We start from the raw sequence: 7,248 nt of genomic DNA on the forward strand, positions 1-7,248 counted from the left end.
TTGCTTTGGGGAAAAGAAGGTTATTTTGTATGGGTTCTTGATGCTTTGTTCATAAGGGCAGTGTTCCATGGCCTCCAGGGGAAGGGGGGGGGGGGGGTGAGTATGTTGCTTTGTGGAATGGTATTTTGGTCCAATGAATCCATCACACTGATTTGAAGTTTTACATTAATATAGTAATATGATAGTATGAGATAATCAGAGAGAGAGAGAGGGAGAAGAGAGAATGTGAGTCATAGAGATCAAGAAGATTCAATCAAATGGTTGTGCTTTGGTGAGTTGGGATCCTCTACCTAGACTTGTGTTCCCCATATATCTCTCCACCACATGTTTAGGAGAGGGTCCCACTTCTGTCCACATATATTGGTCTACTTTATCAATGCTTAGAGGTTGATTTCCTTCTTAAACATGTGGTAATGGGTTGTAAGGGGAGCACAATCTATTGCACGTCAAGGTAAAGGATCTTGATCACTCCCTCATTATTATTCTACTGATTTTGGTGATTGTGGGAAAGGTCTCACATCAATGCCACAACCTTTCCTTCTATCCCCATGATTGTTAGGTTAATTTCCTCTTTCCCCATCCTTGGCAAGCAAAAGTAAGGGTTATTTTGTGAGAATTGACTTTGGGGTAACTCTCATGAGAGGTAACCATATCAAGAAACCCTAATCATTTATTAATTGGTAGATCATTTCCAAAGCCATTCTTGTTTTTGAAATATTAATGAGATATTTCCCTTATCTATCTTGGGTGATTTGTGAGAGTCCAAATTGGGTACTCTCATGAGCAGTAATCAATTAGGGAAAAACCTAATCCTCCTCTAAATTATTGGATCCTCCCCAAGAATTTGAAGATAAAACTTGGATGAATGAAGCTTTGAATCAATATCCTAAAAGAAGACTTGCCAAATTAGTAAGAAATAAATTAAAGAAAAATCTAGGATCGAACGAGTTCATTGATCTATTTTCTCAGTTTTATAGTCAACAAGTCTTCATACTTTATGGGTGCACCACCTCAACATATATGTGCATTCAACTTTTTACAATAAATTTCAAAGTCAAAATTGGAATTTCAACACTAACAAATGTGGGTAGGCAAGATTAATATATTTGTTGTGTTGAAGTAGGCAAGCTTGATTCGAAAACTTAAGGTAAAATGTAATTTTCAGTCATATTTACTAAGCTCTCATTTCAATTATAACTTTTAGGGATCATTAGTGTTGTCCCCTATACTATAGCTTCATTATTATTTTATCATCTATACTTTTTGAAATTACTAATCCAAACTTAAACTTCACCTGCAAAATTCGTCCTGCTATCATTAAACTCCATTATTAACTGATGATGTGACAATTTTTATTTATTTAAAAATCTCAAAATAACCTTAAAATTTTATTCTACTTATTTATAATTTATACTAAATTATATTATTACCTTAGTAATTAGAAAAAAATTAACTCTAATTAGGTAGCTCTTTATTTTTTAGCTTTTTTATATTTACTTTTCAGTGTTGTTTTTAAGTTTTTGTTATTCACTTTCCAATTTGATGTTATTAATCTTAAGATCCTCCTCTTTTCTTTTTTTTTTTTTTTTTCTCCCCCTTTTTTCTTCCCTTCCTTATTTTGTTCTTTTTTTTTTTTTAAACACCCCCCCCCCCCCCCCCCCCCCCCCCCCCCCCCCCCCCGGGGGAGGGTTGGTGCGCGGGTCGGCGCGGCCGGAAAAATCAGCCAAACCTTTCATGGATTGACCTATATGATAAAAGCAGCGGGCGCCGACAAAAGAAGCGCGCACACAGGCCCGGGGTAGTGATAAGTGGGCAAGGGTAGCAGGCGCGCGCGCGGCGCCCGGAGCGGGAAGGGCAGGGCCCGGGGACGGGCGGGGAAGCTGCCAAAGCATAGGATAGAGGCACGGAACAGGACTCACGGTAGAGCAGAGAAGATGTGAGGAGAAGAAGGAAATGTAGCGCATCAAGAGACGATGGAGGGGTAAAAAGCCAAGAGTGGAGACTTTAAACGGTACGGGGATAAACAAAAAAAATGGAGGGGTAATAGTGGATAAAGATTTAAAAATGATGTGGTGGATGTTAAAGAGTGGGGAAGGATTATTGCACAAGCTTGTAATGGAGAAAGAGTCGAAAATAATTGGCAATGCACCCAAGTAGGACTAGATGAAAGTCTAAAGCGAATTTGGGAAAATATGGGTGGATTCGCAGAAATTCGCAGGAGAAAAGATTATCATAGGAGGTGATTTAAATGGACATATTGGAAAAGATCAAAGAGGATATGAGAGTGTTCATGGAGGTTATGGTTTGGAGAAAGGAATGACGAGGGGATTTCAATTTTGGATTTTGCTACGCTTTTGATCTATCTATTATAAATACTTACTTCAAAAGAGAGATGAGCATTTAATTACTTTCAAAAGTGGACGCATGAAGCCAAAAGATTTCTTCCTAACTAGAAGGACGATAGATTGTTGTGCAAGGATTGCAAGGTGATCCGGGGAAAGCAACGCACAACATAGACTTGTGGTCTTGGATATGTGCTTAGTCCCAAGAACACATAAAGGTCTAAGGTAAACATCCCGAATAAGATGGTGGAATTTGAAAGGAGAGTACCTAAATCCTTCGTTAATGAAGTAGTCAAACAGGAAAAGGGATTTTAAGGGGATACCAAGCAATGTGGAATGAGATGGCTATGTGTATTAAGAAGGTGGCTAAGGATGTTCTAGGTGAATCAAAAGGAAAGATCCATTCTTATAGAGAGCGTGGTGGTGGGATAGTGAGGTTCAAGCGCCATTAGGAATAAAAAGGCTAGTTTTAAGACATGGCAAAGAACTAAGGATGTTGAGGATCTTCAAAGGTATAGGTTAGATAGAAATGAAGCTAAGAAAATTGCGGGAAAAGCAAGGGAAAGAAAGTATGAAGAGTTATACAATAAGTTGGGCACAAAGGAAGGGGAAAATCTATTTATAAGATAGCTAAGATGAGGGATAGGAAGAGTAGAGATCGACCATGTTAGATGTATTAAAAATGGAGATGGTAAAGATTAGTTGTGAGGAGGAATTAAGAAAAGATGGGAAACTATTTCTCTAGTTTACTAAATGAGCAATCTTCAAGCACTTATGTTTCGGAGATTGCACTTTTCACCAAGGCGGGTCCGAACTTATATACGTAGAATTTGACGTCGAGGAAAAGAAGCAAGGAGGAGAAACCGCAAGACACAAGGCGAGAAACCCAAGAAGAAAGAGCAGGAACCCAGGACAGGGGACAAGGAAAAGAAGAGCACGGGAAAAGCGGAGAGGAGGAGAAGGGGGCCAAACAAAAAAAAGGAGATACAAAGGAAAACAAGAGGCAAAAGAGAGCCACGAGAAAAGGGAGAGAAAAGAAACGGAGAAAAAGACGGAGAACCAAGGACGGGAAGAAAAAGGCTAAAAAGAGACATGAAAGGAAGAAAAGAGGAAAGACATATGGATAGACCAGAAAAAGCAGAAGAGCCCAGAGGAAGGCAAGACAAGAAAAGAAGGCAAGAAAAGAGAAAGAAGGAAGAGAGGGGGACAGGAGAAAGGGGGGACAAAGAAGGAACGAAAGGAACAAGAATAAGCCATATCAATTTTAGGTAAGGAGAAAACCAAAGAACAAGAGAGGCCCGGGAGCGGGAGAAGGGAGAAGACCCAAGGGGGAAAACAAAAGAATCAGGAGAGAGCGAACAAAGGAAAAGAGACAAGGAAACAGAAAGCAACGGGAGAGAAGGAACGAGAAAAGAGAGAGGAGAGGACAAAAAAAAAGAGGAAGAAGAAGGCAAAAAAAAAAGGGGAAAGAGAGGAGCAAACAAAAAAAAAAAAAAAGAAGGAGAAAAGAAAAAGAAAAAAAAAAACAAGAGAGGAAACAAAAAAAAAAACAAAGACGGGACAAGAAACAGAAAGGGGGAACAAAGAAAAACAAAGAAAAAAAAGACAAAGAGCAGGAACCAAGAACCAGGAGAAGGGGGAAAGGAAGAAGAGGAGAGGGAGGGGAGGGGAATGTGGCATTTAGTTGGGAAAAGGTTATGGGGGGTTGTCTTTTTTTTAGTAGAAAAAAATAACTTAGGTAATCTTTTTTTTTTTTTTTAAGTGAAAATAATATTTTATTTTGACTTTAATTTTAGAAAGACAAAATAGACATTAGACATTCAACTATAACGGTCTCTTGACACTGTTAAAACTGAGGGTGGCAATAGTAATTTCATAAAAAGCAAGGTCTTTTTAATAATTAAAGTATAATACATGGGATAACAATAATTATTCCTAACTTTTATTATTACCCTTAACTTCAGTCTAAAAGCTATCGAAGGAAACTTGACCAAAGTCGATCTTTGAGAAATTGTTTTTTCTTTTCTTCATATAATATATGCAACTCAACAAGATTCTTTTTATTTTTCTTTCTTTTCTTGAAAATCAAACACAGCCTTATGGATGGAGAACTTGTCTAGGTAACTAGGTACAAACTTGAATCCAAAACATAATTGACAACACAACACAACCGGACGAGGGGTGGGGTTGATAATGCGTGGAGAATAATTAATAACAATAATGATAACTATGGATTGATCATGCATGGAGAATAATAACAATAATGATAACTATGGGAAGAAAGAACTACTAATGGATCTTTGAAATAGAAATGAAAGCAACATGCAAGCATGGATGTTGTTGTACATTACAGCTTGACCGCACAAAATGAATGCAAAATCCAACTCGATTTGTAAATTCTCGGCGGCCCAGACAAACCGGACCAAAGGGAGACGGGGGGAACATCGAAACAGAATCCTCCAACGGACGGGGGCTCACCCACCAAGCGAGTTGACCATCAAAATGATAACGAATCTCCAAAATCAACAACCACAATTCCGACCGTTGAACGTTAACAAAAATCCCGCCCCCTTATTGAAAAGGCGGCGTATGGCAGCACCGGGGTGCCAGTATGGCAGCCACCTTTCAGGATAACTGTAATAGAACAATCTCTAGTATTTGTAAGTGCTATCAGTTTTAATATTAATGCTATTTCCTTTTTCTATCAAAATATATATATATATGCAACCTTATCACCCTTTCTGGGACTTGAACCTGGTTACGATTGAGCATTCAACAACTGAGCTAGATCTTCATAGATTATGAATACAATTAATGGCCTCGCCAAATTTCATGGTAGCTAGATATATTTTTCCAGCCTTTCAAGTTCTTTAATTAGGCTCTCAAGGATTTCTTTTTATAAATCCATTTCATGCCTGCAACTAGCTATCCAAGATGGGTAATTCTTACAATGTTCTAGCCATGAAAAAATGTTAAGATTTTTCTATCCATTCTGGCAATATTTTGCCCAAAGTAGCAATTAAAGTGATCCTGGCTTACATGATCAGCAAAGATTCTAATTGAAATTAGAGGTATATGTTGCATTCAAGAGCAACAACAAATCCAATATGCATGATTCCAGTTTTCATGTTCTATACTCCAACTTTTCCATTTTCTGAAGGACAAATCCCTTGTAGCTCCACTCTAATGATAAAATGCAAATCTTAATCATCAGTGGATTGGGTAGGTACTGGGTACTGGAAATCATTTTGTGGAACCAGATACCATCATTATATTTCTTGAATTCTTCTTCTTTTTACTTATTTTTTTCCTAGATTGGTGTGGGGTTGTTTCCGATTGTGACCATAAAACCCAATTAATTGTTCTCTTACGATTAATCTGTGGGTGTATACATAGTAACTGGTTTCAATGTCCCTGAAGGATCAATTTATGGTATTAGAAGGAAAGAATGAGTTGTAATTGTAGAATACAAAATAAAATCCAAGGAACCGAATAATTAAACAAATCACCCAAATGTACAAAATAAACCAAGGATCTTGTGCAAATAAGTTGAAAGACAATCACAAAGTAAATAAACAATAAACCACCACAAGAATGAAAAAAAAATACAAACAATACATAAGAATTTTATTTGGTTCACTAATCCGAAATAATCAAGATTAGCTACATCTACGGGGAGGGATTTCACTATTTTAATCTTCAAGATAGTACAAGATTTGAGGGCGATACAATGTTACCTCAATCGGTTACACCACATCTCAAACCTCCTTGAAAAAACCCTTCCACCTCAAGCTCTTGAAGAAAACCCTTCAATCCAAGCTTAAGCTTCAATAGAGTTCCAATGGAGAAGAACACAAGAGAGAAAAAACATTTTCTTGCAAAACCACAAGAAGAAGAAGATTACAAAAGTGCAATCCTGTTTTTGCTCAAAAACCACTTTAGAACTCCCTAGAAACTCTATTTTTCTCACCCCATTTACCTTTTCCAATGCCCTTTTAATGATACCAAACATGTAACCCATGTTTAACACCAAATGGGACCCACCAAATTCAAATTTGAACTCAAACAAAGATAAAGTGATTTGCATCACTAAACCCTACAATCTCCACCTTGATGGAAATCACTTACTTGTCAAATCATATTTCTTGAAACCAAAAGAAAATAGACACCAATTCAACTTCTCTCCTTTGACAACTTTGGTAAGCATATCCACAATATTCTCATTGGTTCCAACTTTTAACAATTGGATCCTTCCGTCTTCAATGACTTCTCGAAAGTAATGATATTGTATCAATATATGTTTTGTCCTATTGTGATGTACTTGGTTCTTGGCCAAGTAAATTGCACTCATAGTATCACAAAACAAATGACTCAAAATTTGTATTTCCATCAAATGGCTCCACCCTAAACATATGAGCACTCATTGTCTCCAAAATAAATGTATAAAACCTATGCTCTGATACCAATTGTAAAATACAAGACCCAATCTAAGGAATCGGATAATTAAACAAATCACCCAAATATACAAAATAAATCAAGGATCTTATGCAAATAAGTTGAAAGACAATCACAAAGCAAATAAACAACAAACCACCACAAGAATGAAAAAGAAATGCAAACAACACACAAGAATTTTACGTGGTTCACTAATCCAAAATAATCACGATTAACTACATCCACGGGGAGGGATTTCACTATTTTAATCTTCAAAATAGTACAAAATTTGAGTGTGATACAATGCTACCTCAACTAGTTACACCACCTCTCAAACCTCCTTGAAAAAACCATTCCACCTCAAGCTCTTGAAGAAAACCCTTCAATCCAAGCTCAAGCTTCACTAGAGTTCCAATAGAGAAGAAACTTTTTTCTTGCAAAACCACAAGAAGAAGACTACAAAAGTGCAATC

The 7,248-nt window shown here is 37.1% G+C and overlaps 1 pseudogene; it reads left to right on the forward strand.

The window, feature by feature from the left end:
• Positions 1–3,024: 3,024 nt before the first annotated feature.
• On the forward strand, positions 3,025–4,253 carry LOC149001658 (uncharacterized; annotated as a pseudogene).
• Positions 4,254–7,248: the final 2,995 nt, after the last annotated feature.

Source organism: Hakea prostrata, chromosome 10 (genome assembly GCF_041222555.1).
Source record: "Hakea prostrata isolate BN-2017 chromosome 10, UWA_Hpros_2, whole genome shotgun sequence".
Taxonomy (NCBI): Eukaryota; Viridiplantae; Streptophyta; class Magnoliopsida; order Proteales; family Proteaceae; genus Hakea; species Hakea prostrata.